The sequence below is a fragment of the Mauremys reevesii genome, linkage group 9 (genome assembly GCF_016161935.1).
Source record: "Mauremys reevesii isolate NIE-2019 linkage group 9, ASM1616193v1, whole genome shotgun sequence".
NCBI lineage: Eukaryota > Metazoa > Chordata > Testudines > Geoemydidae > Mauremys > Mauremys reevesii.
Window position 1 is genome coordinate 77,290,949 of NC_052631.1, and position 14,721 is coordinate 77,305,669.

The 14,721-nt window shown below is 40.9% G+C and overlaps 1 long non-coding RNA gene across 1 annotated transcript; it reads left to right on the forward strand.

Annotated features, from left to right (window-relative positions):
- The first annotated feature begins 202 nt into the window (after positions 1-202).
- Positions 203-14,263, forward strand: LOC120371290. Its single transcript, XR_005584255.1, has 3 exons — positions 203-290; positions 12,857-12,997; positions 14,153-14,263. It is a non-coding gene; the product is annotated as an uncharacterized LOC120371290 (long non-coding RNA).
- Positions 14,264-14,721: the final 458 nt, after the last annotated feature.

A 14,721-nucleotide genomic window follows, 5' to 3' on the forward strand; every position in this document is an offset into this window, starting at 1 on the left:
AATATGCATTGGGCCAGAGAGATAACAATGTCTCTATAATCAGGGGCACTCACTTGAGAGTTAGGAAACCCATCTTTAATCCTGTCTCGGCAAAGTAGGAAACTGAACCAGGGTCTCACACATCCTGGGTGAGGTCACTAACCACTCACTAGAAGTTATAAGGAGGATTAGGGGTGGTGCCTCCTACCCTGGGCTATTTTATGTAGAATTCAGCATGTGTTGCTGCCATTCTTGCAAGAAATGGTTTCGGTGCCTGACTCCAGGAGAGGCTTCCTGACTGAGGATCCCAGGTAGAGCTAGGCACTAATTTTGTGAGAGGGACAGGGATTAGGACACACCCCTCTTATTGGCTCTATTATTGGCTAGTTTAGGCAGTTTCCCACCTAGCATGCTGGCTTTTCTGAATCCCATTCTCGGGTACTTATCTCTCCCCCTGCATTGTATAGGAAGCCTCATACACATATAGGTCAGCAACCTTTCAGAAGTGGTGTGCCGAGTCTTCATTTATTCACTCTGATTTAAGGTTTCGCGAGCCAGTAATACATTTTAACATTTTTAGAAGGTCTCTTTCTATAATATATAACTAAACTATAATATATAGTTATATATATTATAATATATAGTCTATAATATATAACTAAACTATTGTTGTCTGTAAAGTAAATAAGGTTTTTAAAATATTTAAGAAGCTTCATTTAAAATTAAATTAAAATGCAGAGCCCCCCGGACCGGTGGCCAGGACCCGGGCAGTGTGAGTGCCACTGAAAATCAGCTCACGTGCCGCCTTTGGCACGTGTGCCATAGGTTGCCTATCCCTGCACTAGCACATCTCAGTCCCTCCTGTTCTCTGGCTGTAGTCTAGTCTCCTGTGGGCTGTAATAATTTGCTCTCATTTTGGTTGCTGGGTTTAGTGTGCAGGTTCTAGAGGGCGGTAGAGGCCTGGGATAGACAGGGAGTCAGACTAGATGATCTGGTGGCCCCTCGTGGCATTAAACTCTATGACTCTAGACTACTGCAGGCTCCGTGTGGACCCTGCTGACATGCAATAATGGTTCATTAATGCACTTCGAGCTAGTTCTTTTTGAAACAGAATAGATGAAAGCCCATTAATGAAATGTTAATGCACATCAGCAGGGTCCACATGGAGAGCTAGTGTGCAGCAGGGTAGATTCACATCCTAGCTTGCTGCAAACTAAATATTCACGTGAACAAGCCCGTAGGTGCCTGTTATATTCATTGTATAGAGAGCAGAGGAGCTTAGCTCAGGCTTTGTGGATTCCAGTGATTTTCAAAGTGCCCAAAAGTTCAGTGTTGTAATGCTCAGCATTGCAATGCCTAAGTTCCTTTGTGGATCCAGGCCTAACTGTCCCAAATAAGAAAGTACAACTGTCATGAAAACACTATAGACCATTGCAAGAAATGAATTTTCTGTCAGTGCTTCTCTGATGCTAAATCAAACACAGTCTCAGCAGCTGGCAGGCAAAGACAAAGTCTGTTTCCCTACTCTCTAGAGTTGTGGGGGGATAGGAAATGGGAAGGAGAAGTGGGGTTTGGAGCATGCTATCTGAGCAAGCTAGAAGTTCCAAGGATGTGTAGGTGACAAAAGAACTGATACTAATTAAGGGCTAATTATATTCAGTGAGCAATTGCTACCAGGTGTTTAGAACCACATAAAAGGAGAGATTGAGGGGAGAAGGCTTCTTCTTTTGGGCTCAGTGGGTGGAGGAAGAAAAAGAAAAGAGAGTAGGAGGAAGGAGGTCACTAATGACAGTGTGAAACTTAGATGAATGCTTTCTGTATTTGTGCCAGTTACATCTTTGTGTAATCCAGGAAATATGTGTAGAAAGAGGCAGTATCTATTAAGGTGACAGGAGTCTGGTGTATCTGTCTTTCATTTTAAAAATCATATTAAATTAATCCGGTCCCTTTGAAACTGTTTTGTGCCATGTTTGATTCATGTGCAGTTCTATCTTCCCTCTGCTATGGCCTTGGCTTTGTTACCCACCAGCTACTAGAAGCAATATTCCCTTTTCATGGGGACACTCATTCACACAGGTTCATACATTTTCCAGAATTCCTTATCTTCTCCTTGAGAAGTACCCTGTATTTCAAGCCAAAAAAATACTTTGACAATTTAGAGTGGCAACTGGTGATCCTAATATTTGCTTCCTTATTAACTATTGTGAGCACTAGAACAAGCAGGCAGAAGTCCTGAACCTGAGACAGTTATCATCCAAGCTGGCAAGGACAAGTGCAGAGACAGTGTGACAAACTGCTGGGGTTCCCAGAATTGTGGGTTACTGTGGGAGCTTTGCTGCTGCTAAGCTATGTGTCAGCTCTCTGATGCACCAGTTTATCTGCCTTGCCAACAAACTCTTCAGGACTCTGCTACCTGCTAGGCAAGGTTTGGACTGGCAATCAGTGAACCCCAGTCCTTGAGTTCAGAGACATCTTTCTACAGTGCATAGTTCCTTCTTACTGTAACATTCACAAAACCTTATTATGATGGTTCACTGCTCCTTTAAGGAGACAGTCCACTGGAGTCAATAAATTCTATTTCATTCCAAGCCCCAAGCTGGTTTATGGTAATAAAAACTTGTTTTACTTTTAACAAAAGGAACATATGTGTAAGAGATACCACATCTAAGGAATAAGAATAGAAATGGTTACAAACAAGCAAAAGTAAGAATATGCTTCTAAGACTCACATCTTATTTAACAAACTAGAGTCCTTGGTTCAAAGAAGTTTTCTCATCAGTTTTTCTTCTAGTGTGGCTGACTAGTAAACCTTTGAATTGTATTCTTCTGAAATGTATCCCCAGATAAAATGTATTGCCCCTGCTGGATGTAGACTCCATACTGGTTACTCCCCCACTAATGATTTTTACAATGCGAATGATGTCTTCCTGCAACCTCCAATACAAATGAATATCCCATTGAATTTGACCACACCTGGTCTGAGGTGTTGGCCTCTTTCCTTTGTCTGGAGAAAATCTCTATCATCTCCCCCTGACATGCCTGGTTTAAGCACATTTTAGTCATATTTCCAACACATCTGTAAAGTTCTTTGCAGGTTAACCATACATGCATCACAGAAGAGTATTAATGATCTGTGAGTATTAGTTTTCCCAGTAATAGATCATATGCCACCTTTTGGGTAAATATCCTGGCAACAGTATGCCACCTGGCATTGGGGTGCTCTTAGAGTCACAGAGGGATGCAGTTCTTTTGTTACCCTAATGGAACAAGACTCAGTTCATTTCTGTTGTTATATAATTCACATTTGCCCCATATTAGGTTAAAATGTGCACTACAGTTTTCAGTAAAAACTAAACTGATATGTATGCTGCAAAATCTATTTTTCTCTAACTCCTCTGCAAACCCAACACAAGGCATAATGGTCATACAAATGTCAGCACATAGCACTCTTTTAACTTCCCCAGCTCCAACAGCTTTGGCAAAGGCTGCCTTCTTTTTTGAAAGGTGTTGACCCATATTTGCTTTCCCAGTGCAGGTGGGGTGGGGCCAAAAAAATCATTCCTCAGGTGCAAACTCACTCAGTGTCTGTCTGTTTGTTCACACTACATTTCTTCAGCATGCACCTGGCATAAGCTGATATCTCGACTGTGAAAAGTCATTTTTGTAAGAACACTAGTGTCTGAATCGAAGGGGTTTGTTGGGAGGACACATTAGTCTCTTTACATTTTTAATAATATATCTGGTAGAGTCAGACCTGAGTAAACAGAAGTGACATCACAGGCTGCCACATCTATTCAATTAAGATTACTAATGCTTGCTGCTTCTATTTATAGCCCTATACCTGAACACATCAAAGCGACAATAGAACCATTGCAAACTCTCTGCTGTAAGCTGCCCAGGCATGATGTGGCTTTGCAGTGTTTAGAGAGATGCAGTGACTGAAATCTGGTCCCAATTTTAGAAAAACAAAGGACTTCTGGCAAAAATAACTGACCTCCACTAATGACTAGAAACTCAGATCAGCTTTGGATTCAATACTTAGCAGAGTTAGCAGCAACTCATGGACAAATACTGTAAGGAAAACTTTAAAAAGACTCCCCAATCACAATTGTTTTAGCTGTTTGGTTTGTTACACTAATGTCTTACCAGTTGCATCCTATGTCTTAATTTCCATAATTCAATTATACCAGATGCATGAAAAATCTAAAGTATTTTTCTCCTGTAAATAATAAATCTCAAATAGAATTTCACATGCACTAAAAATGGGACAAAGTGATATTTTATATGCACATTTTAAAATATTTTTCCTTTTAATGATTTGTGTGATATACATAGGGAAACTCATAGTTAAGCCATAGATGTCTCTGTATTCTGTAAACACCCCAAAGCAGTCATGCTTTGCTCTTGTGCTTATTGGCATGCTTTTTGCAATACTCCTCCCTAGGCAGTTGTTTTCCATTTTTTACGTGTGCAACTGATTGTTCCTTCCTTAACGGAGTACTTTGCATTTGTCTCTATTGAATTTCATCTTGTTTACTTCAGACCATTTCTCCAGTTTGTCCAAATCATTCTCAGTTTTAATCCTGTCCCCCAAAGCACTTGCAATCCCTCTCAGCTTGATATCATCTGCAGACTTTATAAGTGTACTCTGTATGCCATTATCTAAATCTTTGATGAAGATATTGAACAGAACAGAATGGACCCAGAACTGATCACCTGCAGGACCCCACTTAGTATGCCTTTCTGGCTTGATTGTGAACCACTTATAACGCTCTGGAAATGGTTTTCCAACTAATTATGCACCACCTTATAGTAGCTCCATCTAGGTTGTATTTCCCTAGTTTGTTTATGAGAAGGTCATACAAGACAGGTTTCAGAGTAGCAGCCATGTTAGTCTGTACCCGCAAAAAGAACAGGAGTACTTGTGGCACCTTAGAGACTAACAAATTTATTTGACCATAAGCTTTTGTGGGCTACAGCCCTCTTTATCAGATGCATAGAATGGAACATATAGTAAGAAGATATATATACACATACAGAGTACATGAAAAGGTGGAAGTTGCCATACCAACTCTAAGAGGCTAATTAATTAAGATGAGCTATTATCAGCAGGAGAAAAAATACTTTTGTAGTGATAATCAAGATAGTCCATTTCAGACAGTTGACAAGAAGGTGTGAGGATACTTAACATGGGAAATAGATTCAATTTGTGTAATGACCCAGCCACTCCCAGTCTCTATTCAAGCCCAGGTTAATGGTATCTAGTTTTCAAATTAATTCCAGTTCAGCAGTTTCTCGTTGGAGTCTGTTTTTGAAGCTTTTATGTTGCAAAATTGCCACCTTTAAGTCTGTTACTGAGTGACCAGAGAGGCTGAAGCGTTCTCCTACTGGTTTTTGAATGTTATGATTCCTGATGTCAGATTTGTGTCCATTTAGTCTTTTGCGTAGAGACTGTCCAGTCTGGCCAATGTACATGGCAGAGGGGCATTGCTGGCACATGATGGCATATATCACATTGGTAGATGTGAAGGTGAACGAGCCCCTGATGGCATGGCTAATGTAATTAGGTCCTATGATAGTGTCATTTGAATAAATATGTGGACAGAGTTGGCATCGGGCTTTGTTGCAAGGATAGGTTCCTGGGTTAGTGTTTTTGTTGTGTGGTGTGTGGTTGCTGGTGAGTATTTGCTTCAGGTTTGGGGGCTGTCTGTAAGCGAAGACTGGTCTGTCTCCCAAGATCTGTGAGTCTGAGGGATCGTCTTTCAAGATAGGTTGTAGATCTTTGATGATGCACTGGAGAGGTTTTAGTTGGGGACTGAAGGTGATGGCTAGTGGCGTTCTGTTATTTTCTTTGTTGGGCCTGTCCTGTAGTAGGTTACGTCTGGATACTCTTCTGGCTCTGTCAATCTGTTTTTCCACATCAGCAGGTGGGTATTGTACTTTTAAGAATGCTTGATAGAGATCTCGTAGGTGTTTGTCTCTGTCTGAGGGATTGGAGCAAATGCGGTTGTATCTTCGAGCTTGGCTGTAGACAATGGATTGTGTGGTGTGTCCTAGATGGAAGCTGGAGGCATGTAGGTAAGTATAGCGGTCAGTAGGTTTCTGGTATAGGGTGGTGTTTATGTAACCATTGCTTATTAGCACAGTAGTTTCCAGGAAATGGACCACTTGTGTGGATTGGTCCAGGCTGAGGTTGATGGTGGGATGGAAAGTTGAACACCACATAATCCATTGTCTACAGCCAAGCTCTAAAATACAACCACATTTGCTCCAATCCCAACAAAGAAAAGACAGCCTCCCAACCTGAAGCAAATACTCACTAGCAACCACACACCACACAACAAAAACACTAACCCAGGAACCTTTCTTTGCAACAAAGCCCGATGCCAACTCTGTCCACATATCTATTAAAGTGACACCATCATAGGGCTAATCACATTAGCCACACCAATGTGATATATGCCATCATGTGCCAGCAATGCCCCTCTGCCATGTACATTGGCCAAACTGGACAGTCTCTACGCAAAAGAATAAATGGACACAAATCTGACATCAGGAATCATAACATTCTCTAAGGTGCCACAAGTACTCTTGTTCTTCATACAAGACAGTATCAAAAGCCATACATCTACCACGTCCCTCCTATCCACAAGGCTTGTTACCCTGTCAAAGAAAGCTATTAGGTTGGTTTGACATGATTTGTTTTTGTTAAATCCATGCTGACAGTTACTTATCACCTTATTTTCTAGGTGCTTGCAAATTGATTGCTGAATTATTTGCTCCATTATCTTTCTGGTTTCAGAGTAGCAGCCGTGTTAGTCTGTATCTGCAAAAAGAACAGGAGTACTTGTGGCACCTTAGAGACTAACAAATTTATTTGAGCATAAGCTTTCGTGGGCTACAGCCCACTTCATTGGATGCTTCATTTTTCTGGATACTGAAGTCAAGTTGACTGATCTGTAATTCCCCAGGTTGTCCTTATTCTTCTTTTCATAGATTGGCCCTATATTTTCCCTTTTCTAGTCCTCTGGAATTTCACCCATCTTCCATGACTTTTCAAAGATAATCGCTAATGGCTCAGATAACTCCTCAGTCAGGTCCTTGAGTATTGTAGGATGTATTTCATTAGGCCCTGGTGACTTGAAGTCATCTAACTTGTCTAAGTACTTTTAACTTATTCTTTCCCTATTTTAGCTTCTGATCCTATCTCATTTTCACTGGAATTCATTAAATTAGGAGTCCAATTGCTTCTACGTGCATCATGAAAAGTACTTTGATCAGCTATTAGGACAGCTTAAGTTTAGTTTTACATATTTATGATTAAACTTAACAGTATTTATTTATTTATTTATTTATTTAAATGTATATAGCTAACTATATGCATGCAGCATATAGGAATTGGGTATCCCTTTCAGCACTTTGGGGAGTATCCAAGTCCTGTCAAAAAGCCTACAAGCTCTGTGCACTTTTCTATGTTTCCTGCTGTGAATTTTAAGACTTCATATAAACTTTTTGGGACAGGGACAGTCATTTTGTTCTGTGTTTGTACAATGCCTAGAATAATGGAGTTCTGGTCCATGACTGGAGGTCCTATGCTTCACTGCAATACTACTAATAAATAGTAATAGCAAGTCACTTATACAGAGCAGATCTGCCCTTATATTGTGAAATTTATATTATGAATTATTATAAAAATCTATAATCTGTTGTTATAAATTATATTAAATTACTCACCAACAAACAATCATAAGGCCCTCACCTGATGCCCTCCCCAAATGACTGAAGGAAAAAGGTAGAACTTGAAATGAGTCTAGGAGGTTAACAAATCTGGTCTCTGGGAGACAGAGGGCTTGGCTACACTTGCGAGTTAGAGAGCATTAAAGCAGCCCCGGGCGCCCTAGCTCACTACCCATCCACACTGGCAAGGCACGTAGAGCACTCCGACTCCAGGGCTAGAGTGCTCCTGGTTCTCCACCTCAGCAAGAAGGTTAACACTTGGTGTGCATTGGCTGAAATGCCTGGGCATCAGTGTGAATGAGGTGTTGCATTACTGCGCTCTGATCAGCCTCCAGAAACATCCCATAATCCCCTTAAGTCAAGTGGCCACTCTTGTCATTGTTTTGGAATCACTGCAGGCATGCCAATATGCCCTTTGAAAACTCTGTTTCTGACATCCGGCATGCTTATCTGCTCCGAGACAAAGCAACTATTACTGTGGAATGCTGTGTGAGAGAGAGAGGCGGGGTGGGAGGGGGGTTTGTTGCTGTCTGAACTTACAAGACAGCATGCTGACATGCTCTCAGCCCCACAAAAACTCACTTTCTCTCCCCCCACATACACAGAACACACTCCCTGTCGCACTTCACCCACCCCCATCATTTGAAAAGCACATTGCAGCCACTTGCATGCTGGGATAGCTACCACAATGCATTGTTCTCTGTGGCCATTGCAAGAGCTGCTAATGTGGCCACGTCAGTGTGCTTGCAGCTGTAATTGTGGACAGATTGCAACGCTTTCCCTACTGCGCTCTATGAAGGCTGGTTTAACTCAAAGCACTCTACATCTGCAAGTGTAGCCATGCCCAGAGATTAAGTGAATTCCATAGCCAAGAGGCATTCTTCCCAGAGAGCACCCTACCAGCAACTGCCTCCTGTTTAGATTGTAGGATGTATTTCATTAGGCCCTGGTGACTTGAAGTCATCTAACTTGTCTAAGTACTTTTAACTTATTCTTTCCCTATTTTAGCTTCTTTAACCCAGCTTGAGCACCTCTGCTGATAATCATGGAGGGAGTATCTTAGAAAATATACCGCCCGATTTTCAAACTGTTTCATAGCATGGACCATATCTCAACAGAGATTGTCTCATGCTCAACCTCCCTCCCCATGCATGATCAAGTAATATCCCTGGGACAACTACAGCATTTGCTTAAATGGAAGTTGAATAACAGAAAAGCATTTTATATGTCTCTACCTGTCTTTTAATGCAATTTAGCAGCTGGAAGACAAAGGAGGAGGCAGCATTGTGTGACCAGCTGGCTCTATATAAACCAACAGCAAGAGCTCTGTGGACCACAGCTTGAGAACTGATGCTTTATATGCTTTAGGGAGATATTTAGACAGTGTATGAGTCAGGGACTGTCATTTAGTATATGTTTGTATAGTGCCAGCATGATGGTTGTATAGTGCCTAGCCTGTATAGTGCCTAGCCTGTATAGGTTGTATAGTGCCTAGCCTGTATAGTTTGTATAGTGCCAGCATGTATAGTGCCTAGCCTGGTTGACCTTGGTGCTGCCCCAGTGAAAATGTTTAATAATAATACTGGACCATTTCATGAGTCGAGTCTAGCAGAACCAAAACAAGTCTAAAAAACCTCTACGGTGTATTAAGAAACCCATCTTTCACAAAAGTCCACTCCTCAAATGCCTTACAGTGAGAGACATAAAGGGCTCGATTTCTTTAGCTTATCAAAAAGAAGACCAAGAGGTGATTTGTTTGCAGTGTATAAACACAACCATGGGGGAATTTTTTTTGGATACTAATGGGCTGTTTAATCTACCGGAAAAAGGCATAACAAGAACCAATGACTGGAAGCTGAAGCCAGACAAATTCAAATTAAAAATAAGTCACATGTTTCTAACAGGGAGGGTGATTAACCATTGGAACAAACTACCAAAGGAACTGGTGGATTTTCCATTGCTTGGAATCTTCAAGAGTGGATGCCTTTCTGGAAGATACGCTGTAGCCAATCACAAGATATGCTTTTGTCAAGCACAAGTTATTTGGCTAAATGGAGGGATAACTGGGTATAATTTTATGTTCTGTGATATACAGGAGGTCAGACTAGATGATCTAATGGTCCCTTAAACTCTATGAATCATACAGTGTATAAGTAAAGTATTTCTACTCTCTGAAATATCAGGGTAGTTGATGCTCGTGAAAGGTGGTGTGCGCCAATCAAGAGACCTACATTCTTTTCCGAGCGCTGCACAGATCTGCTATGTGATCTTGGAGAAGTTTTTTCACTCTCTGTGCCTCTCTTTCCCCTCCCACTTTTTGCCTGTCTTGTCTCTTTAGACTGTAAACTTCTCAAGGCAAAGACTGTCTCTTACTATATATTTGTGAAGCACCAAGCACAGTGGTGTCCTGAATTCTACTGGAGCCTCTGTGTGCTACTCTAATACAAATAAATAATACGGTAACCTGCTAGCCAACATGTTGCTCCATTCAACTCTCACACTCAGCGGTGATATCATCTATTCCAGCCAAAGGATGGCTGTGTCTCATTATCCAGAAATAAATTTGAAAATCAGAATCTTTTGGAGATTATGTCACCTGGTGGAAGTGCAGTTAGCACGGAGTTGTTCTTTCACTTTGGTATGTGTGTGATAAACATGAAGAATGTAGAAGAGGTTTAATAGGGGATGGCAGGTGACAAGTGCTGATATAGTGGAATGAGTCATCTGTGGTCAGGATGGAGTGTGAAGACATAACTGTAAATATTGTAGAAGAGACTAAGGAATTGGAGCAGAATTACTAAAATAGTGCAAATTCCATGCGTTTCCTTCCTTTGGGAACCTCAGAAGAAAAAGAGTTCTCCATCTTCATCCCTGCTGCTCTTGTCCTAGGAATCCTCTAGAAAAGTGTTTCAATCATTTAAAAAAATTATTTTAACATTTTAAAGTGTTTTTCTTTTAATTTAGCTTTCTGAATGCAGCTCTCTGAATGAGTGTGTTAGGTGCCTGAAGAAGTTGTGCTGCCAGAGTTTTTAGAGAGCTTTGATTGAAAAGAAAAGTTGGTGCCTAAGAAGAGTTAGCCACATAAGCTCTTAGTCCAAAATATTAATGATAATGACACTCTTATGTATTATCTTCCATCATAAAAAGTGCTTTGCAGACTATATATAACTATCTGCTTGAAGCAATTCTCCTACCACTGAAACAGCCCCCTATGATCCCCATATGCAATATGTATAGAGATTTCCTATTACTGGACTAAGTCCTTGGGATATAAAATACTTCAGGGATGGGGTGAGGGGGGAAGAGCATTTGAGGCTTAGTACGTGCACCTGGATGGCATAATGGGAAGAAAAGACACAGAATCTATATTAAGCAGAGCTGAGCAGGGCAAACCGAATCAAAGGAGACACTCAGATACCCAGATTAATTTCTGAGTCTGCTACAAACTTTCTGTCTGAGCTTGGCAAGACCCTTAGTCATTGCATCAGTTCCCCACCAGTAAACTGAGAATAATAGAACTGCCATATCTCACAGTGGTGTTGTGAGGATAAGTGCATTACTGTTTGTGAGGCGCTCAGTAGTGGGGGCCATATAAATATCCAAATAGTTTATTGATTCTTTCATAGTTCACACAATAACAGAACAAATCTGGATCCTTTTGGCTAAAGCATACAGTCCTGAATGCACTGATTACACTGAAACCATCACTGGCTTTATATGAAAACAAACCAACAGCAGAGCAGCAATTTAATCATCATCATTTTTAAGTTTCTGGATCTTGTTCTTATGACACTCATTTTCTTTCTGGTGACCATCTATTTCTTCATTGTGATGATCTATCTCATCCTCATGGTATTTCCTCAAAGAGGCCAGCTCCTTCTACCTGAAGTATTGGTCCTCCTCAGCCATCTGCTTCTTCCTAAAGGCCCCTCTGGTTTCACAAATTGAACCACCACCTTCCTTCCCAGTCCCCTTCTGTGGATTGTCCACCTGGTTAGATCTGGAGCTGAAGCTCCATTCCCATTCCTAATGCAGTATGAAAGCCCCAGATTGGCCAGCTTGCACCACCACATTCACTTCCCTGCCCTTGGAGATGAAGCAACCTGAGCTATGCAACACTGAACCTAGTGAGGAGGAGCCGGGCCAACCCACACTGCACCCAAGGAAATGAGTCGCTTGCCTCTACACCCATATAAATATCTAAGACAGGTAGCTGGGCTGTGTAGACCATATGACACAATCTATTAGTTGAGAGTTTGGAGCTCCTTTGAGCTGATTTGTGCATTTTTTTGATTAAATAAAAAGTTTTGCCTCTTTTGGAGAATCAAATGCATATGTAGGCTTAGAAGGATTAGATTTTTATCAGTAAAGGTCAGTCGGTCAGTAAAGGTCGATTTCACCATGCACACACAAACTGCCCAAAAAATGTCCATCTATAATAATAAACTTACAGATAGGCAGAGTAAAAAAAACATGCTGCTTGAGGACTTATTAGAGTTTGATTTAAGTATATTTACTTTGTGTTTTTGACATATGATGTTGACAATTTGTGTTTTAATGGTTATAAAGCTTTAACTCTGTGAATCTCAACATATACTGTCATTAAATAGTCATTGTCTGACTCCCCCCATATAATTTTCCACAATTGTGAAAATTTAAATGGATAAAAAAAGATACAATTGCTTAAAATAAACATTGATATTATCTGCTGAAATTATAAAAAATTGAAAATGGAATTCTGCCAAGTCCTCATATTAATTTTATCCTGGTATAACTCAGTTGATTTCAGTGGAGTAGATGCTAATTTAAATCCATGTAACTCAAGACAAGCATCAACTCCAATGTCATTCCACCATATTGCAGCTTCAAATGAGCAGGTAAAGCAATTGATATTACCAAACCTGTTCCCTGCTTGAGATGAGTAAATGTTATTTTATTCATGTCAAACATTCCAACAACCCATTTTGACATTCTTCCACATTTCTAGATAATAAATTCTCAAGAATTATCCAGAAACCTGACATTCTGCCTTGTCATCCATCTAGCTCTTTTCTCATCACTTTATCCTCTTTCAGAAGTCCAGTAAATATTGGGTCAGAGGTGTCCCATCTCCCATCCATCATTGACATTTTACTTTCCAGGTGGACGCCTTTGGACTCAGATTTATTGTGCAACAGAATGATGATTTCCTGAAGTCCTCAAAATCTCTGTTTAATGTCTTGTTGACTGATGTGATAAAGAAGATCACAGGTCTCCAGAAAGTTTTCCCCTCTTCTCCCATGGTAAGACTAGAGCATGGATTCTGTGTGGTCATTGAGGGCATTTGAAAGCCTTTGATTCTTGACTGCTTTCTGCCCTTAAGCCCAAATCTGTCCCATTAATTTTGCATTGTTTAACTCTTGATGTACTTCTGCAGCCTCAAACTAGATGAGAAACCAAACTAAGGGACCAGAGTGTTCTTTATATAGGCCTAGAGCATGAGACAAGATGAATGCCTCTCTGAGGTGTTGAACTCTGTCAGGTCCCACAGAAGTCAAAGTGGGTATTCACCCACGAAAGCTCATGCTGCAAAATGTCTGTTAGTCTATAAGGTGCCACAGGATGCTTTGCTGCTTCTACAGAACCAGACTAACACGGCTCCCCCTCTGATACGGGGAGTTGAAGGTTTGCTTAGCAAATTGGCTCATGCTTCATCTTCCTGGCATGACAAATTTGTTATCTAACTCTGTAATAATTTCAGTCAGCATGTCTGTGGCTTGCCTTTTTTTTTTTAAACTATCCTGGTTCTTAATGACATGTGACTCAAAGCAGATAGCTGCTGTCTGAGGCAGTTGTGCTGCACATAAAGGAAGTTGCTTGATCCCGCTGAGACTGTAGACTCCTCATTTATCCATCGTTTCCTCTATGATTTTATTCATAAATGCCCCATAATTTCATTGTGCAGTTTAATTGGGATTTTTTTCAGATGTTAATTGCTAGTTCCATGGAGCAGCATCTTAGAAATTGTTTCATACAAAGAAAATGTTTGGGAAAATATTTACCCATTTGTCTCCTGTATTGTAAATTTCAAAGAAATCACACCTGAGCTGATGCTGTAAGTGAAGAAGAGGATTAAATGTCTGGATACACAGAAGCTACTTTCTTCTGTTTACCCTACATGGGGGAACAGTGTGTCCCTGTTACGGATAATTCACTTCAATGCACGTTACAGTATATATGCTGCACTCCATGTACCCCCAACCAGAATTAAATCCTCTTATTGCTAAGATGATCAGTCGCCTTTACAGCAAGTGTGCTGGGTGATTTACAGAAATGGTCTCTGCCCTGAAAAGTTTACTTTTTAACTCCCTTTCTGTGAGATTGTAAGAGATTTGTAACTGTCCACTAGCTGGTTGCTGCTCTGAATCTCTCCCATGTCTCTCCTTTTCTCCTTCCAGCCAAAGAAGACTGCATTCATCTCTCCAGCGTCCAAACCTGGGTCAACCTGAGGGAGTTGCTTACATGTGTTGTAAAAAGTGTCCTCTCCCAGAGGCTGAACTCAAATCTCCATATAATAATTACTACAAGGCAGCCCTCTCTAGCCCAGTTACAAAGTCGGGGGGCCATATCATCCATTCTGACTTCACTGAAGTCATGTTATGGATTACTTTCATCCATAAACCTTCCAAAAAATAAGGGCTAGATTCCATCCTGCACTGAGATCTGATCAGGATGCTATCAGGGAGCCATTACAGCTCTCTGATTCTGAAGTCACAGCTGTTCCAGTATCAGCCCCCAATGCAGCCTATGGGCTTGCTGTGTATGGTCTATATGAGACCATATGCCAACTGAGAATTGGCAAAGCAAAGCTGTGCTGCATTCAATCCCTGGCATGCGTCCTGTAAGCCCCATATGTCCTGTTCATTGGTGAGTGGTGTGATGGAGCAGCTGGAGCAGGAACTGGCTTTCACCAGCTGAATGATCCCCCTGTGGTAGGAATTGTCAGCTGCTCAGTGATGGCCAGAAG